Genomic DNA, 21,170 nt, shown 5'->3' on the forward strand with positions numbered 1-21,170 from the left:
GCAGCGACGTGTAATCCTTGGCACGTAGGACCTATGAATGTTCTTCAACGCCGAGCATCCTCCACTCGGGATCGGGGTCGTCGACACTAATTGCACCCGAAATGTTTCCCAAGATGTGATCGTAGATGGGTTGGTCTACGCATTTTGCCACTATCCGCCCAGTATAGTATGGCGTGGACACTAGAATCCTGGCTTCAGGAAGGTACCTTACTGTGCTATCTACAAGAGCGACGGCCGACGCTTCCCCTGTAAGAAAGATCCTCGTCCTTCACCAGGCTTCTCCGAACCAAAACTGTGTTGGCTCCGCTGTCTCTAAGCACCAATATAGGGCGGTCCCCTATTTGCCCAACAGGGGTTGCGGAGTTCGCAACCCAGACCAGGGACACCAATGCTCGCCAAAGTGTAACCTGTGCGGCGGCGCTCGCATGACGGCCGACAAGGCCTGCAAAGCAAGGTACAAGACTCCGTATACGTGATTCGCAGGCGACGATGGGAGTGCCAAAACGCACATGCCCAAGTGACTCAGCAAGACTTCCCGTGACTCATCAAGATCGCGTGGCCCGTCCCGGTCCCGCAGCCGGCAGACACAACCGCGTTCCGACAAGATCGAGATCAAGGACACCAACTCCCGGAGAGAAGTTAGCTGGGCGGACACTGTCCGGGGCATCGCGCGGGAGGGGGTCGTAACAGCACATGCAGTCCCAGAGCAAAAATCAAAATAATAATAATAATAATAATAATAATAATAATAATAATAATAATAATAATAATAATAATAATAATAATAATAATAATAATAATTGGTTTTGGGGGGGGGAGGAAATGGCGCAGTATCTGTCTCATATGTCGTTGGACACCGGAACCGCGCCGTAAGGGAAGGGTAAAGGAGGGAGTGAAAGAAGAAAGGAAGAGAGAGGTGCCGTAGTGGAGGGCTCCGGAATAATTTCGACCACCTGGGGATCTTTAACGTGCACTGACATCGCACAGCACACGGGCGCCTTAGCGTTTTTCCTCCATAAAAACGCAGCCGCCGCGGTCGGGTTCGAACCCGGGAACTCCGGATCAGTAGTCGAGCGCCCTAACCACTGAGCCACCGCGGCGGGGCAAAATCAAAAAGCCGATATTGGCATTTTAGAGGCACTAAGGAAAGAGAACGCGGTAATTCGCGAACAAATACAAAAGCAATGCGAGAGATGCGAGAACTCAGACGCGAGTGCGTCGTGGTGGAACAAAGCAAACAGAACGCACAACAGTAGGTACCGGCGAGCGTTCCTGACGCGGACGCATCTGCCCTGAAGAAACGGGCGATACACCAACAGCAGCAGCACGAGAGCGGTTTCGAGAGCCAGGTGCGAGCGGGAATTACAGAAAAGAAATTGCTATGCACCATGCAAAGTACCATTGAGACCCTACACGCAACAGTCCTCGGACTCGCAAACAGGACCACTAACCCCAAAGGAAACATGCAAATAATAATGAATCACTGCGTATTCACGCAACACGGACACGCACCGGCGAGCAGTGATGCGGGACCGAGCCACCATCAAGGGCAGCCGGGTAACTTGCATCAGCATCTACATGGCTAAAGATAATCAAGGGATAGTAATATGGCAGTGGAATTGTCGCGGCTTCGCCGACAAAAAGGCGGTTTTACAGCAACACATCAGGCACGCAACACGTAAATCGGACGTAATATTACTCAATGAAAAACTCACCAACGCGGCTACCTTAACAGGCTACAAAACGCACGGCAGCAAACTCGAGGGGAGGGGTGTATGCACGCTTGTTAGGAAGCGTCTCACATTCGTTGACCACGAACTAAGCGGCGTCCAGATGGAACACGCTCTCATCGAACTGATACCCACCAAGCAGAGGAAACAAAGTATATTCATACTGAACGTATACAGCAGCCCGTCGAAACACCGCCAACGCTTCCGTGCGCTGCTTCAGAGTGCGCTGCGTCGACACTAACTGCACCCGAAATGTTTCCCAAGATATGATCGTAGATGGGTTGGTCTACGCATTTTGCTACTATCTGCCCAGTATAGTATCGCGTGGACACTAGAATCCTGGCTTCAGGAAGGTTCCTTACTGTGCTATATACAAGAGTGACGGCCGACGCTTCCCCTGTAAGAAAGATCCTCCTCCTTCACCAGGCTTCTCCGAACCAAAACTGTGTTGGCTCCGCTGTCTCTAAGCACCAGTACAGGGCGGTTTCCTATTTGCCCAACCACAACCGGCATTGTTGCTTCCGACTTGTTTGTTCTACTCATCGCCTCATTTTCCAGCGGCGTTTGCTTTCCCTTCAGCTGTGGAAATTCAGGAGGCATGACAAGTTCTGCCCGAGAGTCGACAACGCATGCAGCTCGGTCCTGCGTTCTGTATCGGCACTCACCCAGAGTATGACCCCTGCTCTTACAACCGTGACGCACAAACTGTGTCTTTTGAGCAACGCTACTAGTCCGACAGTCAACTGCACGGTGTCCCACCTTGCCGCAGAGAAAAGACCTTACTCGCGCCTTAGATGCAGCGCCATATGCTCTTGTTACTCATATTTCTCAGCCCTTGAGCCTCGAGAAATTGGTCTGCAGTGTCGGCAACCTTTTCTAGCGAACACAACTTTCTATTAGGAATAGCGCTAGCTTTGAGCTGCAACACGTTAAAAATTGTTCTGTGACCAGCTTGTCACGCACCCCTTCAAAAGTCTTTTCTGTGTTTGACATATCAAGCCACCTATCAAAATAGTTGGTCAGCCTACAGGAAAACTGCTTAGCGGTTTCCGAATCCTCGGGTTTTGCGGTGCGAAATCTCTCACGAAAACCCTCTGCCGTAAGCCTGAATCTTTGGAGGAGTGCCTTCTTGACATTCTCATATTTCATGGATTCAGTAGCAGGAATCCTTCCAAACACATTCAGAGCCTCCACGACAAAACACATGCTCAATGCCGTGGCTCATTCACTGCGCTCGCAGCCTTACCCCAAAGCTAACCGCTTGAATCGTTCCAGATATGCGTCCAGATCAACTCTTTTGTCACCAAAAGGAGCCATCAGCTTTCTTGGACAAACTCTGGCCAGACTAGGAGATTCCGTGCCCGTTAAGGAACGATGATCATTGTATCCTCCCGCGATATGCACCTGTTTCCACAAAAGAAACTCCTTCTCCCGTTCTATCCTTTTCTCCTGTTCTGCCTCGCGAGCTCTTCTTGCCTCCCGCTCTTCGGCTACGCGAGCGTCTACGCGTGGTTGCGCCCTTTCCACTCTGCCTTTTTGCCTGTTCGTTCTCCTTGTCACAGAGACGCATCGCCTCTTCCTTGCTTAAACCTAGCTTGAGCGCGAGTTCTAACGTTTTTACCAAATCCATACTTTCTACTATCGAGAAACCGGAAAGATCCCAGACAAAGCAAAGGGAAACAAGGGAAATGAATCCTGGCACAGGCTCGCCACTTATCTTTGTCACGGATCTCCCCTGATAACACTCGAACCGAAAGAACGGACTAGGCGACAGGTGTACCCACACAGACGCACCTTTAATACACCATAAGTGACACACATACTAGCACACAAAACTAACAAAACTAACACAAAGCACAGACTATATATACACACGACCCGGAAACACTGCTACCAACGTCTACTACTAGCGTTCCGAAAGAATTGACTAGGCGACAGGTGTACCCACACAGACGCACCTTTAATACACCCTGACACACACACTAGTACACAAAACTAACAAAACTAACACAAAACACAGACTATAAATACACACGACCCGGGAACACTGCTACCAGCGTCTACTACTGGCGTTCCGAAAGAATTGACTAGGCGACAGGTGTACCCACACAGACGCACCTTTAATGCACCGTAAGTGACGCACACACTAGCACACAAAACTAACAAAACTAACACAAAACACTGACTATAAATACACACGACCCGGGAACACTGCTACCAGCGTCTACTACTGGCGTTCCGAAAGAATTGACTAGGCGACAGGTGAACACACACAGACGCACCTTTAATACACCCTGACACACACACACTAGAACACAAAACTAACAAAAGTAACAGAAAACACAGACTGTAAATACACACGACCCGGGAACACTGCTACCAGCGTCTACTACTGGCGTTCCGAAAAAATTGACTAGGCGACAGGTGAACACACACAGACGCACCTTTAATACACCCTGACACACACACTAGAACACAAAACTAACAAAACTAACACAAAACACAGACTATAAATACACACGACCCGGGAACACTGCTACCAGCGTCTACTACTGGCGTTCCGAAAAAATTGACTAGGCGACAGGTGAACACACACAGACGCACCTTTAATACACCCTGACACACACACTAGAACACAAAACTAACAAAACTAACACAAAACACAGACTATAAATACACACGACCCGGGAACACTGCTACCAGCGTCTACTACTGGCGTTCCGAAAGAATTGACTAGGCGACAGGTGAACACACACAGACGCACCTTTAATACACCCTAACACACACACTAGAACACAAAACTAACAAAACTAACACAAAACACAGACTATAAATACACACGACCCGGGAACACTGCTACCAGCGTGTACTACTAGCGTTCTACTGCTAGCGGTCGGCGTTCGTGCTCACAGTTGGTTTGGTACGGTTGCGGCGTTGTATGGGTCCAGTAGCCGGCGTCGAGATGGCGTTCGACGTGCTCAGGCCGGCGTCGTTGGCTACGTCGCACAAGCTTCGTCCTCTGCTTCTCTCCTCCACCAATCATATCTTCCCACCTCACCGAACGCTTCTTCTTCTTCAACCTCTTTAGTTTTCGGTTAATCCACGTCATCCTTATCGCCAACCTCGTAGTCTTCTTCAAAACTCTTTCGATCATAATTTAATTTAGGCTCCCTATTATACGTGACACAGTTACTGCGTCATTTGCTTACCTCAAAACCAATTTCAATTAAATGATCCCGACCACGGCGGCAGCTTTTCGATGGAGGCGAAACGCAAAGGCGCCCGTGTGGTGTGCCATGTCAGTGCACGTTAAAGATCCCTAGGTGGTCGAAATTATTCCGAAGCCCTCCACTACGGCACCTCCTACTTCCTTTCTTCTCCCAGTCTCTCCTTTATCCCTTCCCTTACGACACGGTTCCGGCGCCCGCCGAGATGTGACAAATACTGCGGCATTTCCTCCCCCTCTCAATAAAAAACAATTAAAAACCAATTAATTTTCTTAGAGTTAAAAACAAAAAAATCAAACCACTGAAGGCGAGCCCCTGCCCGCGAGACGTTTGTGCCTTGGGAAAGCCAATCGGTTGTTATGTTAAAACTTCGGCGCCAAATCGCAGCGCCAAAGATTCGCACAACCAATCACTCAAGCAAAAACTGAAATAAAATTTTATTGTATTTGTTTCCAACGGCAGCACACATAGACAAGCGAAAAAAAGAAACGGCACAAATATACACGCACCGGGCTAGGTCATATCTCTTGAAGGAATCTTCACCTTCTCCATGCCTCAGTACTCCGGATACAAGTCCATTCGGCGTCAGAATACCGTCATGGGTTGATGTGCCTTCCTTTAAAGTCAGGTTCGCGTTGAGCTGCTGGTCCCAATCTGCACTCAAACTTCATATCTAACCTTCGCCGTGGAGCCGTGCTTGGACTGGGTGTCAGCATGGGCATGATACTGGACGATGTACCGTGGATGCAGGTTCATCCTTTCCTTCAGAGTCTTCCCAATCTTCACGTTTCCGTCGACTCTGCTAACGTCGGCAGTCCACACAGAAATCTTGTCAATCTTGTTCCGGATCTGGACGACAGCACCGCACACGTCATCACTGAACTCGCCGAAGCCTTCCCCTATCAGGCACAGCAGAACTTCGAGCCAGTAGTCATCCAAGACTGTTGACCCCTCGTTCTTGCTCATGTTGAAGAGCCACCGACCGCCTTGCTTGTTGCGGGGGTCTTCCCACATGGGCTTGATGGCGGTCTTGAAAAGCGAGTAGTCGCAGCCGGAAGGCAGTTTGCTGGGAAACTCGAGGTGGTTGTAGAGGGCCCAGAAGTCCTCGACTGTGTCGAACGATGAGATCTCCAGAAGGTTCTCCTCCCAGCTGCGGCTTTTGTCGTTCCTGTAGAACCAGAGGCTCCAGCGATGTTCGAGTGGGTGTTTCAACGGCCTGCTGAGCGACGCGCTTGTGCGATCCAGCTGGGACTGCTCACGATCATTCGAGTCGCCCTCGAGGTGCTTGCCTTCAGCCGCCATACTCAGCAAAACTCGCAGGCAGCTTAACGTGGCTCGGCGTATAGCAAACGATCACAGAACTAACACGTGGCACTCACTGCGAATCTCTCGCCGGTATCACCAGAACTGCGAACGCTGCGAACGTGAGGCGACTCGCGAGGGCATAGGCAAACGGCGTTGTCCGAAATGTGGCGTTCCGATTGGCAGAAAAAGGCGGAACGCGGATGAGCTGGCCCAATGAGAGGCCGAGGAGCGCTCATGCTCCGGTCACGCGACTCCCACACCACTTACAGCGGTCAAACGAACTACTGAGAGCCGCTAAATATCGTAGTGGAAATGCTGAAAATGTGAGCTCATTTTCATAGTTTTATTTTCTTTTTCTGTAGTGAAATGTGCTTTTTATGCGCGCGATGTGTGCCTCCCTGCGAGAATCTGCAGCATGGAGGAAGAGAAATAATGTGGTGGTGGTAGTGGTTTTATTAAAAATAATAGTAAAAAGGAAGGAAAAGATTTTTGCTAGCCCCGGCATCTGCCATCGATACTGAAGCACCTGAGCTGGGGCAGCGGAAATAAAGGATAGCAGGCAGAATGGAGAAATGAAATGAAAGAGGTGAGGGGACAGGAATAGAGGACAGGGGGAGAAGTAATATGTACAAACTATTTACATAATAAGAAATGTGTCCAGGTTGTGCGCGTGATTAGTTCATTTTAGAGGAATTAAATCACACACGCGCACAGCACTTGGTTGGTTACAACTGGAGTGGGGCGTCCAGTTATTAACCGTTCAAGGTAGAACTCGCGGAGCGTTCGGTAACTGCGTGTAACTACCTGACGGAGAACAGACGGGACGTCAAGCCCGTGTGTTCGAGGAATGCACAGAGGCTCACCAAAGTTCGCTCACGAGTGCGCGCACTGCCCAGCGGCCACAATAGCGTCTTGATGGTGTCTGGCAGTATGCCCTGCTCCCTATAGGCCGCGAGCATATCGTGACGAGCATCGGCGAACGCGGAACAGCGAAGGAGCAGGTGTTCTAGTGTTACCACTGCACCGCATCCGTCACACACATCACTCGTCGCGATTCCGTGACGCACCCGTCGTTCCCCGGGCCACACACAGCCAATGCGCGCGCGGAGGATCATTGCACGTTGTGACCGTGTAAGTGCGCGACAGCCGGTGACACTGTCGATGTGCTCACCTCCCGCGATGCGTGGGTCGGGGTGATGCTTTCAGAGATGGTCGTGGATGGCCGCACGCACGTCCTCCAGCGCAAGGGACAGATCGCTGGCAGGTAGTTGGTGTGCAGCGGTCGCGAGGGCGTCAGCTTCTTCGTTGCCGGCGATGCCGCAGTGACCGGGCACCTATTGTGCACGCACGGCACAACCTCTCTGCGCAAGGCTCTCGATGCGGGCGCGAATTTCCCGCACTAGTGGGGTACCGCGGCCGTTAGATTGCAGGCGGCTGAGGGCGGCGCGGGAGTCGCACAGCAGACAATGCACACAATGCACACAATGTGCATTGCACACAATGTGCAATTTTCAATTTTTAACAGGGGGGACCCAGGGGGCCAGGGAGCCAGTTATGCGCCCTTTCTTTCCTTGAAATTATTGGTGTCTAAAGAACATTGTCAACGCCAACGAACACAATGAACGCCGATGGTCTACAGAAAAGAGAAAGTTGGTTTTTCTGGAAAGGAAATGGCACAGTATCTGCCTCACATGTCGGCTGACACCTGTGCCTCGCCGCAAGGGAAGGGATAAAGGAGGGAGTGAAAGAAGAAAGGAAGAAAGAGGTGCCGTAGTCGAGGGCTCCGGAATAATTTCGACCACCTGGGGATCTGAAATTGGTTTTTGGCAGTGTTGTCGGTAACGCGTTACAAGTAACGGCGTTACCGGTAACGCGTTACTTTTTTCGATATCTTAGTAACGTACTCGTTACCAATTCGCAACTGTAACGGGTAAGGTACTTACGTTAACATTTTTCGGTAACGTGAGGTGTCACGTTACTAGTTACTTTTTGTTCCAGTTGTGACGCACTCCGCCCCCTTTTTTAGAAAAAAAAAGCGCAGAGCACCGAAAGTGATGTAAATATACAAAATGTACAGGTGCTCTCGACGACCCAGGTTTGGGCTCGCATGCATGCCAGAAAACAGCTGCCCTTGACAATTCACCCAACTAAAAAAAAAAAGACAGAATAGCCATAAAGCACGAAACACCTGATCGAACACGCATTCACACACTTGCCTCCACCTGCCTCCGCTTCCCAAACCACTGACACACACAACTCTCTACAGAGTGGAAGCATGCCGAGCATTTTGGAACATCACATTTTTGAGAATTACTCTAAATTTGTTGAGTTCAGCGATGTTTTCTTTGTGAAGTTAGAATTGATGATGGAGTGTCATTTTGTGTTTAATGCCACATTCAGAAGATGGCTTCATCATGTGCCACGCAGTTAGAATCCAACACATGTAACTCTACAGGCAACTTTACGCCACTGTAACATTGCTAAGCTCCTGCAGATTTGTGCAAAGTATTCTCGTCAAATCAGAATATCGCCTACAATAGTTATTTGGGCTAGACGTTATATGTTAAATGTGAGCTTTGTAAAATTGTTATCGTAAGTTCTTAAGGTGAAGAAAAATTAAAATTTATGGCCATTAAGTAACGGCAAAGTAACGTGCGGTACTTTTTTTCGGTAACGATAACGCGAGTTACCTTTTTTTGTAGGTAACGTAGGGTGGTAACGCGTTCCTTTTTTTAACGTAACGAGTAACATATTTAGTTACGTTTTTTCGGTAACGCCTACAACGCTGGTTTTTCGATGGTGCTACAATCGCCGAGGTGCGCGGACGCGTTCACATCGGCTCTGTCTTCTACACATGATTTCGCAGCGATGGCAACTGTATTTCGCCGCCAATCTTTCACCAACGGATCCGTTAAGTCGAGAGGAATCGATGGATACCCAGTTTTGAGGTGGGACGCTACTCCTCGCAGAGATATTGAACTTCCAGCGCTCCGGCCACGGCGTAGCCTCGCTAGGTCTAAGCGTGTACGCCAGACGCTAGGCCTAGCCGGCGAAATAGCTGTGCGTTGCCGACGGACGCGGTGCCACGTTTACGGACTCTTTCCAACGAAGCGGCCCAAGCCGACGAACGTGACTCAAGAATGAACGTGCAAGTGATGGGGGAAGACATTTCCGCCGACGCAATTACCGAAGAAGCCGGATGGAAGACCGCCGGAGCGCGGCGTTCGAGACCCCGAGACCGCGGTGCGAATGCGACGCACGACATCGATGCAAGAACGAACGCGCCTGGCACGGGCAGCAAGGTACGAAACCCAAGCATGTCGAAGGAAGGGTCATCAATGCGGGACGCATGCCCAGACTACCGAAGGGGGAAATCAAAATCATGTTTCGACCAAAAGGTGGCCTCGACATCGTTAAGGTCGGCGCCCTGACGGTCACCGCCTCAATCTTCGAGACCGCCGGCATAACGGGGTACGAAAGTACGGAAGACAGGGTCTGTCCGAACTTACACCAGAACATCGTCGTCGTCAGCACACCGAAACGAACGAACGCGGACAGCTATGCCCAAATGCGGCTAATTCACACACAAGGAACATCGCACGATGTCAACGCGCACGAAATGGCACCCGATAATACAACCAAGGGAGTGATTCGTGGCATCCCCATTGAGTACAGACACCGAGCACTGGATGAGAACATCGTAAACCCAAGAAACCCACTGTCACTGGCGGCCAACCGCATAGGCACTACGACCACGGTTGTAATTGCATTCGACGGACTCAAAGTGCCCAACCTCGTCAGGTACGGCGCAACACTCGTTCGTTGCACGTTGTATCGCAAGCAAATTGACATCTGTTACCAGTGCGGACGCTTCGGCTACCGCATGAACGTTTGCCCAAATTTCGCCAACCCTATTTGCAGGGGTTGCGGAGTTCGCAACCCAGACCAGGGACACCAATGCTCGCCAAAGTGTAACCTGTGCGGCGGCGCTCGCATGACGGCCGACAAGGCCTGAAAAGCAAGGTACAAGTCTCCGTATACGTGATTCGCAGGCGACGATGGGAGCGCCAAAACGCACATGCCCAAGTGACACAGCAAGACTTCCCGCCCATTCAGCCGCACAGACCCAGATCCACATCGCGATCGCGTTGTCCGTCCCGGTCCCGCAGCCTGCAAAGACCCAACCGCGTTCCGACAAGATCGAGATCAAGGACACGAACTCCCGGAGAGAAGTTAGCTGGGCGGACACTGTCCGGGGCATCGCGCGGGAGGGGGTCGTAACAGCACATGCAGCCCCAGAGCAAAAATCAAAAAGCCGATAATGGCATTTTAGAGGCACTAAGGAAAGAGAACGCGGTAATTCGCGAACAAATACAAAAGCAATGCGAGAGATGCGAGAACTCAGACGCGAGCGCGTCGTGGTGGAACAAAGCAAACAGAACGCACAACAGTAGGTACCGGCGAGCGTTCCTGACGCGGACGCGCTCGCCCCGAAGAAACGGTCGATACAACAACAACAGCACGAGGGCGGTTTCGAGAGCCAGGTGCGACCGGAAATTACAGACATCAAGAAAATGCTATGCACCATGCAAAGTACCATTGAGACCCTACACGCAACAGTCATCGGACTCGCAAACAGGACCACTAACCTCGAAGGAAACATGCAAATAATAATGAATCACTCCGTATTCAACCAACACGGACACGCACCGGCAAGCAGTGATGCGGGACCGAGCCACCATCAAGGGCAGCCAGGTAACTTGCATCAGCATCTACATGGCCAAAGATAATCAAGGGATAGTAATATGGCAGTGGAACTTTCGCCGCTTCGCCGACAAAAAGGCAGTTTTACAGCAACACATCAGGCACGCAACACGTAAACCGGACGTAATATTACTCCAAGAAACACTCATCAACGCGGCTATCTTAACAGACTACAAAACGCACGGCAGCAAAATCGAGGGGAGGGGTGTATGCACGCTCGTTAGGAAGCGTCTCACATTCGTTGCCCACGAACTAAGCGGCGTCCAAATGGAACACGCTCTCATCGAATTGATACCCACCAAGCAGAGGAAACAAAGCATATTCATATTGAACGTATACAGCAGCTCGTCGAAACACCGCCAACGCTTCCGTGCGCAGTTTCAGAAGACGCTCAAGATTGCCGGGTCCCGGACGCTGATTGCAGGCGGAGATTTCAACGCGGCAGACACGGCGTAGGGTTACGGCTAGAGCACTGCCAAGGGAAGACAAATCGGGCAAAATGCGCAGGAACTCGACGTTACATACGGATCCGGCGCACCGGACTAGAATAGGTAACTCCACTACCATGGACACAACCCCGGACCTGACGTTCATCCGAAATGCCGGGGAGACGGCCACCATGTGGCAGAACACGTCGACCGACCTGGGGAGCGACCACATGATCGTCGAAATACACGTACAGACTCCGGACAAGGCGCACTGCAGTAAACAAAAATTCAAATGAACCGATAGGGAAGATTTCAGAAATAAACGAGACCAACAACTGTCTTCAGGAGATACAATCACGGACATCGAAGCCTGGACCCGCTCGCTGGTTGCAGACGCCCAAGCGTCAACCAAGACCGTCGAAACCGAGGTTGAAACTGACAAGATGGACAGCCGCCTGGCGCATCTCATCGAGGCGAAGAACTCGGTCATGGCTAGGTGGAAGGAACAGACTGAATCGGAGACTCATAAAGAAAATTGCGGAGATCAACCGCAACATCGAGAAGCACTGCCGAACGCTCAACCGCCAGCAATGAAACGAGTTATGCAATGCAGTCGACGGCCAACTACACTACGGGAAATCGTGGAACATGATCAGGTATCTATTGGACGAAACGAAGACCAAGTCCTGCCAGAGGAACTGCCTCTCACGTCTATTACACAAGGAGTCTAGAAGCACGGTGAAGATGCAGTGACCGTCCGGTTGCGAGCGACGTACATGCCGCACACAATTCGACCGCACAACACGGCCAATATGAGGGGGATCCGAACGTAGAACCGGATAAGGTCTTTAGCGCAGAAGAGATCAGGACGGCGCTGCACAACCTCCACAGCAGATCGGCGCCGGGCCCTCACGGGGTGTCGAATCGCACCCCGGAGAATCTCGACGACCGATCCGTGGAACAACTAGTTAACAGCATTCATCAATGACTGTTGGTAACGCGGCAGCCTCCCGCAACGGTGGAAAACTGCGAGAATGATACTAATCCCGAAACCCGGAAAAGCGCCGAGCCTCGACAACCTTCGCCCCATATCACTAACGTCGTGCGTCGGCAAGACCATGGAGCACGCACTGCTTAACCGCTGGCAAGCCCACTTAGAGCATAAAGGGGTATACCCGCCATTCATAATAGGATTCCGCCCACAATTGTCCACGCAAGACGCAATAATACAACTGAAGCACCAGGTGCTTGACGGCACGACGAGAGGCACGTGCCAGAGCAATTCTCGGCCTCGACCTTGAAAGCGCGTTCGACAAAATCCCGCACTCGGCGATCTTACACCAGGTATCGCGGCAGAACCTAGGTGTACGCACGTACAACTATACGTAAAAGATTTCTTGACAGACAGGCGAGCTGTTTTAGTGGCAGGGGACCTCCAGCTAGCAGAGCAAACGCTGGGATCTACCGGCACCCGGCAGGGCTCCGTCATCTCGCCCACGCTCTTCAACCTGGTCTTGATCGGGCTAGCAGAAAAGCTACAAGAACTCGAAGACGTCAGGCACGCCACATACGCCGACGACATAACACTCTGGGTGCACGAAGGCAGCGACGGCCACATCGAAACGGCACTGCAACTAGCAATCCAGACAATAAAGGAATACCTTGTGGGTACGGGATTACGATGTTCGCCGAAAAAGTCGGAACTCCTACTCTACCGCCCTACGCAGAGGGGCAGACCACCCGGGAGTGGTGGGAATGCGGCAACGACCAGACGAAAATACGAAGAGATCAGACTACGCATGAGCAACGGAGCAGCCATCACGATAGTGCACAGTATTAGGATCCTCGACATTTTAATCGAGGCCAACGGCGTCAACGGCGAAACGATCACTAAATTACAGCACAAGACGGCTAACGCCATGCGAATCCTCAAGAGGGTCACTAGCAGAAGAAACGGAATGAGGGAGGCGAGTGTCACACGACTCATCACTCTTTAGTCATGAGTCATATTGCGTACGTCGCGGCATTCCACAACTCGTACAAGGGCGAAGAAGCCTCATCCGCAGGGTGTACAAGATAGCACTGGGTCTACCCGAGTCCACCAGCACGCACCGATTGCTCCAGCTCGGGCGTAACAATACGCTTAGCGAAATCGCCGAGGCGCAGCGCACTTCACAACTAGAAAGATTAGCGGGCACGAGACTACAGGGCGCCAGATCAAGGAAAGTCTCGGCATCCATTACCACGCACAACAAGGCCGGAAAGTCACCGTTCCGGACGCTTTCAGACAAACGATAAGAGTCGACCCGATTCCACGGAACGTCCACCCGGTACACAACCGGGGAAGAAGAGTGGCCAGGGCCAGAGCTCTCCTACACAGCCGCAGAGACGAAACGGCAAGGTTCGTTGACGCCGCGGATTGCGCAGAACGCTCGCGATTCGCGGTTGCGGTCGTCGATTCGAGTGGCGAAGCACGCATAACGGCAAGTGTAGCGAGCAAGCGCCTATAAGAAGCGGAATAAGCGGCGGGGGCACTCGCCCTCAGGATCCGACGTGCACCACGGTTCTTGTGACTCGCGACAAACGGTCCGAAACTTCGCCAAAGGATGGATCTCACAGAGCACGGCCCGAGTCCTGAGCAATCGACAAGTCCAGCGGGAGGTAGATTTTCAAACCAGAATTCAGTGGTTCCCTGCGCAGATGGGAGAAGTATCGAAGCCATATCGCAACCGAAACAAGACGGCACACGGCAAGGCGCGCGAGCTCGGGAACCGCGCCGGCGACCGTCGTCCATGGGACAGCACCAAAGACTGCTTGACCAGCTACAACGAAATTACCAAGGCCCTCTGCCTGGCCCACCGAACTTTCCCTCCGCCCAACGACAAGCTGGACAGGGCGGACGCGGTGGCCCTCAGACAACTGCAGACGCTAACGCTCCCCAACCTGGAACGATACCACAGGCTCTACCCTGGCACATACCCGGCAAATATATGCAAGGTTTTCCACACGGATATCGCCACCATATATGCAGACGACATAGCTCTGTGGTGCCGGGGACCACCGGGCGAGGCGTTCCGCGTGCGGGGGTGCCTTCAGGGAGCCCTGACCGCAATCGATGCCAGATTGCGCGGCCTTGGTCTGTCACTGAGCGCGGACAAATCGGTGGCCATGGCCTGCGTTTCGCGCTCGCGCGCGCACCTTGCGCCACTGTCACTGGACGGGACTCCGATTCCTTGGCGTAAATCGGTGCGGTACCTTGGCCTGGACATCGACTGGCGCCTTTCCTTCCGCCTCGCGGCGACCAAGGCCTGTCTGCAGATGAAGAGGATCACCGCCGCCGTGCACAAGCTCACCGCTCGAGGCCAGGGCATCTCCCAGCAAGCCGCGCTGCGTCTATACAATGCCGCAGCTTTGGGGGCGGTGCTCTATGCGCTGCCGCTCGACACGGGGCGCAAGCCGTGCTGGAAGAAGCTCGAGCTTCAGCACCGCAAGTCCCTGCGCGTGTGCCTAGGCCTGCCCAAAAACTCGCAGTGCGCCGCAACGTTGGCCGAGGCAGGAGCGTGGCCCCTTGAGCTCCAAGCAGCGCGCAGGGCACTGAATCACATCGACCGGCTTCACCGCGCACCGGACGGCGGCTCGCTGCTGCAGCGTATGCGCTCGCACCCGCGCTCACGAATGGGCGCGGCGCTGCTCGAGTATGAGCAATTGACCCAAGGCCCACCCCCCTACGGCTCCTGCGCGCCCTGGCCTGCTGCCTCGGAGGTACAGCGAGAGATCGTCGGCATCGCGGGAAAGCGGAGCACACCCCTCTGCGCTGTGCAGCAGCTGGCCAGAGCCGTCATACACGAGGAGCTCCAGGACCATCTCCTCGTGTACACCGACGGCTCAGTGGCCCGCGACAGCTGCTCCCTTGCTGCGGCGGCCACCATCCCCGCCCTGCGACTGCACAGCCAGCAACACGCAACCTTCCTGGGCTCCTCCACCACGGCGGAGTTGATGGGGATCCGGCTCGGGCTGGACCTGCTGCTCACCCTCGGCCCTCCGCCGCCCAGGAGTGCTCTGCTGTGCGACTCCCGCGCCGCCCTCAGCCGCCTGCAATCTAACGGCCGCGGTACCCCACTAGTGCGGGAAATTCGCTCGCGCATCGAGCGCCTCGCGCAGAGAGGCTGTGCCGTGCGTGCACAGTGGGTGCCCGGTCACTGCGGCATCGCCGGCAACGAAGAAGCTGACGACCTCGCGACCGCTGCACACCAACTACCTGCCAGCGATCTGCCCCTTGCGCTGGAGGACGTGCGTGCGGTAATTCACGACCATCTCCGAAAGCAGCACCCCGACCCACGCATCGCGGGAGGTGAGCGCATCGACAGTGTCACCGGCTGTCGCGCACTTACACGGTCGCAACGTGCAATGATCCTCCGCGCGCGCATCGGCTGCGTGTGGCCCGGGGAACGACGGGTGCGTCACGGAATCGCGACGAGTGATGTGTGTGACGGATGCGGTGCTGTGGAAACACTAGAACATGTGCTCCTTCGCTGCTCCGCGTTCGCCGATGCTCGTCGCGATATGCTCGCGGCCTATAGGGCGCAGGGCATACTACCAGACTCCATCAAGACGCTATTGTGGCCGCAGGGCAGTGCGCGCACTCGTGAGCGAACTTTGGTGAGCCTCTGTGCATTCCTCGAACACACGGGCTTGACGTCCCGTCTGTTCTCCGTCAGGTAGTTACACGCAGTGACCGAACGCTCCGCGAGTTCTACCTTGAACGATTAATAACTGGACGCCCCACTCCAGTTGTAACCTACACAGTGCTGTGCGCGTGTGTGATTTAATTTCTCTAAACTGAACTAATCACGCGCACAACCTGGACACATTACTTATTGTGTAAATAGTTTGTACATATTACTTCTCCCCCTGTCCTCTACTCCTGTCCCCTCACCTCTTTCATTTCATTTCTCCATTCTGCCTGCTGTCCTTTATTTCCGCTGCCCCAGCTCAGGTGCTTCAGTATCGATGGCAGATGCCGGGGCTAGCAAAAATCTTTTCCTTCCTTTTTACTATTATTTTTAATAAAACCACTACCACCACCACTTTAACCCACATGCTCTGGGATTGTAACAAAAACCCGCACGGTGCTAACTCCGGAACCCTCCCGCCGCGGTGGGCCGCTGCTTTGCGCATCCCCAGCCTCGGTGACCAACCCTGGGCCGTCCAGCAGGCCCGCGAGGCGACGGCGAGGCAACACCTCGACGTCCCCACGTAGGAGACCTAAGGCCGCGCCGTCGAAAGCTCTGCAGGACCTTAAATAAAGTTGTTACCAACCAACCAACCAACCAACCAACCAACCAAGGATCGATCTTTAACGTGCGCTGACATCGCACAGCACACTGGATCCTTACCGTTTTTCCTCCATAAAAACGCAGCCGCCGCGGTCGGGTTCGAACGCGGGAACTCCGGATCAGTAGCAGAACCAAATGTTACGTGCTCACCTTTTCCAGCGATTTGTTTGCTCGCTCAGAGCTTTAACATCTTCCAATTCGGCACCTGTTTCTTCCTTTATTCTCCTATAGTCCTTTCTTTATGCCTTCCCTTACCGCGCGGCTCGTGTGCCCACAGAGGCATGCGAGACAGTTGCTGCGTCATTCCCTTTCCTCAAATCCGACTTGAATTAAATTTTCTACGAGTTAAAAAAAAATAAAGGCGAGGCCCTGCCCACGAGACGTTTGTGTCTTGGAAAAGCCAGTGGGTTAATCATTTCAAACTTCGGCTCCAAGTCAGTGCGCAGTAAATTCGGACAACCAACCATTCCAGCAAAAAGTAAACGTTTATTTTAAAGCTTTCTTCAAAAGCAGCACACACTGAGAAAACAAACGGCACACACACACACACACACCGGGCTGGGTCATCTCTCTTGACGGAATCTTCACCTTCTCCATGTCCCAAAACTCTCGATACAAGTCCATTCGTCGTCAAATACCGTGATGGGTTGATGTGCCTTTCTCTAAAGTCAGGTTCCCGTCGAGCTACCGCTCCCAAGCTGCAGTCAAACTTCGTATCTAACCCTCGCCGTTGAGCCATACTTGGACTGGGTGTCAGTATGGGCGCATGATACGGGCGTATAGACAAAGAGGCGCACTCGAATGAACAGATAAAGGAACAGCCGGACTGTCGATCTCGGGGGCGCATACATACTTGGAGTCGCTGAGGCTAGCGCCAGTATCACAGCGACAAGGTAATTCGAGGGCAACGCCTCGTGAGGAACGAATCGTCTAATATATGTGTAGAAACTGTGATGATATGCGATAACAGAGCGTGAGATTTCTTATATTTTATTGGCGAGTCGATGTGAACGCGCCGTCGCCGACTTGCGACTGGGCGCTGCTCGGCAAGTTCACATTTAACGCGACAGCGTTAAGGAGCTCGTGTCGCAGAAAAGCCGGTGTCGTCGGCGGATTGATAGTTTGGTTGATTGATTGGTGGAATGATTGATTGACCAATCAATGGATCGATTGATGAATTGACTGATCGATCGATCGATCAATTGATTGATTAATTTATTGATCGATCGATAGATTTTTCCTTCCCTTAAGGCACGATCCGGGTGTCCAGCGAGAAATGTAAGACAGGCATCATTTCAATTCCTTAAAAGCAATTGTTCATTTCATTTTCCTTCCCTTACGGCCCGGTTCGGGTGTCCGCCGAGATATCTGAGACAGGCGTCCTTTCCTTAAATTTTCCAACGGGACACGCGTCGCGCCGAGCGGGCGATGGCGTTCCGTGCACTCCTTGGCAACGCTGCGACACGCTGTCGCGACTCACTTTTAAGGATGAAGCTTAAGCTTCCTCCAAATTTTTTTTTAAGTTTCTTGTTTTTGTAACACAAAACCAAACCTGCGTAACGTAGTATGCGCGGTAGTGGAGGGTGGTGGTGGTGGTAGTGGTTTTATTAAAAATAATATTAAAAAGGAAGGAAAAGATTTTTGCTAGCCCCGGCATCTGTCATCGATACTGAAGCACCTGAGCTGGGGCAGCGGAAATATAGGATAGCAGGCAGAATGAAGAAATGAAATGAAAGAGGTGAGGGGACAGGAATAGAGGACAGGGGGAGAAGTAATATGTACAAACTATTTACACAATAAGTAATGTGTCCAGGTTGTGCGCGTGATTAGTTCAGTTTAGAGGAATTAAATCACACACGCGCACAGCACTGTGTAGGTTACAACTGGAGTGGGGCGTCCAGTTATTAATCGTTCAAGGTAGAACTCGCGGAGCGTTCGGTCACTGCGTGTAACTACCTGACGGAGAACAGACGGGACGTCAAGCCCGTGTGTTCGAGGAATGCACAGAGGCTCACCAAAGTTCGCTCACGAGTGCGCGCACTGCCCTGCGGCCACAATAGCGTCTTGATGGAGTCTGGTAGTATGCCCTGCGCCCTATAGGCCGCGAGCATATCGCGACGAGCATCGGCGAACGCGGAGCAGCGAAGGAGGAGATGTTCTAGTGTTTCCACTGCACCGCATCCGTCACACACATCACTCGTCGCGATTCCGTGCCGCACCCGTCGTTCCCCGGGCCACACGCAGCCAATGCGCGCGCGGAGGATCATTGCACGTTGCGACCGTGTAAGTGCGCGACAGCCGGTGACACTGTCGATGCGCTCACCTCCCGCGATGCGTGGGTCGGGGTGCTGCTTTCGGAGATGGTCGTGAATGGCCGCACGCACGTCCTCCAGCGCAAGGGGCAGATCGCTGGCAGGTAGTTGGTGTGCAGCGGTCGCGAGGTCGTCAAGTGGAGGGGTCCGGAACTTAGTTTCGAACGCGGTAATAATACCTCCGACAGCATGGTTTCGGCCACACGGTGGTGCGCGTTAAAAAAAACGCCCAGCGCAGCCTCCGCGTACTCGACATTTTCTGCATTTTGCTTGTAGCGAACAGAAATTGGAATTGGAAATTGTTTTTTGGGGAAAGGAAATGGCGCAGTATCTTCCTTACATATCGGTGGACACCTGAACCGGGCCGTAAGGGAAAGATAAAGGAGGGACTAAGAAAAAAAAATGAAGGAAGAGGCGCCGTAGTGGAGGGCTCTGGAATAATTTCGACCACCTGGGGATCTTTAAAGTGCACTGACATCGCACAGCACACGAGCGCCTTAGAGTTACGCCTCCATCGAAACGCGGCCGCCGCGGTCGGGTTCGAACCCTGGAACTGCGGATCAGTAGCTGAGCGCCCTAACCACTGAGCCAAAGCGGCGGGTAGTAGCGAACAGAAACTTTGCAATGCGGGAACATAGAACTGGACCTGGACTACAGGACCAAGACAGTATGCAGGATGTTTCTCCTAAGACTTTACACAATTTTTAAAAATAGACTTTTTTTTTGTTATAAATGCGTCTTCTTTGGCATAGCATTGTTAGCAGTGTAGTACATCAGTACACAGGCGTGCTAACTAGCAGGCTGGCTAACTATTATTGAATAGTTAACTTTTAAACTATTACTGTTAGATTCTTTAATCACTGAGAAACGTGTAGCCGCGCCGTAAGTAATATCAATTTCAGCTTTTGGAATTTCGAAAACGCGGTTCCTGGGCGGTGTGGCCCTACAAAATCTACCTGCATCGCGCCAAAATTCATGCGCTTTCGAGTAGCTTGCAGGCAAAGCAACCTCTCCAGTGCACGTAACTAAATGGATAGGAATGTAATGTAAAGGACAGTCAGTAGGCGGCCTAAAAGAATGAAAAATAATAAGGTCCTGCTGCACCATTTACGTATAACAGGCTCAGGACTTAAGGGAAATAGAGAACAATTCTAAGTATTTATCGTTCTTATTAAAAAAAAAACGTATTATCTGGCTCGTCTTGGGTACGCTGACGTTTTGTCCGCCAACTAAAGACGCAATTATCGGCGAGAAAGTTGGATTTAATAAATATTGATTGTAAAACATAAAATCTCCCCGCCACTCGATTCAGACTCTCGACTTCAGTACCGATAGAAACGGGCTGGCTGCAGGCTGGTGGTTTGATATCTAGGTGTTTCTGGCATTAAACACGAACAATTGTTTTCTCATTTAACATAAGGCTTGAAGTGAACGAGCAGGCTAGTCTTCATCCGTGCAAAATAAATAAAAGGAATTTTTGTATTTATTTCTTATTCAACGGCCTTTCGAACCTTGAAATGTAGTATAAGTAAATTAATAACATGAAGAGGCAGACTTCACTCTTAAACACTATTATGTACATGATCTCAGTTTGCTCTTGCTGGCCGATGGCAACGGCGGAACGTGCCAAAAGAAGTTGGGCCCTTAGACGGAGCAGTTAACGGTACCGATCCGATACGAAATTGGAACCAATCCCGTACGAGCACGCTCGTCATTTCACCGCCCCAACCACACTCCTGTTCCGCAGTGAAAAAAAAAAAAGGAACAGTTTCGTGCACGTGGTTCGTCTGAGGCGCCCTCTCGTGTTTTCGTGCGCCGCACATTGAGACGCGTACAGCGCAACAGACGCACTCGCTTTTCTAGCCTCCGCGCTGCATTCATTACCGAGGTTGCTGGCGACATGCAACACTGTCGTGGACCGATTGCCTCTCTTGCATTTTCCTCCTATTGTCCTTAAATTATTCGCATCACGTCACTCGCGGAGTTCTGATAGCCAACATGGAAATCGAGGCTTGCAACGGGACTCACACGTTCGCCTGTTTATTGTGGCAGCGACGTGTAATCCTTG

General features: G+C 52.1%; 1 protein-coding gene and 1 pseudogene across 3 annotated transcripts in view; both read right to left on the bottom strand.

The window, feature by feature from the left end:
* LOC144104128 (triokinase/FMN cyclase-like) overlaps positions 1–21,170 on the bottom strand; it is a 203,296-nt gene that overhangs the window by 152,349 nt on the left and 29,777 nt on the right. The window lies entirely within an intron of this gene.
* On the bottom strand, positions 5,483–6,395 carry LOC144105382 (eukaryotic translation initiation factor 4E-1A pseudogene; annotated as a pseudogene).

The sequence above is a fragment of the Amblyomma americanum genome, chromosome 9 (genome assembly GCF_052857255.1).
Source record: "Amblyomma americanum isolate KBUSLIRL-KWMA chromosome 9, ASM5285725v1, whole genome shotgun sequence".
Lineage (NCBI taxonomy): Eukaryota > Metazoa > Arthropoda > Arachnida > Ixodida > Ixodidae > Amblyomma > Amblyomma americanum.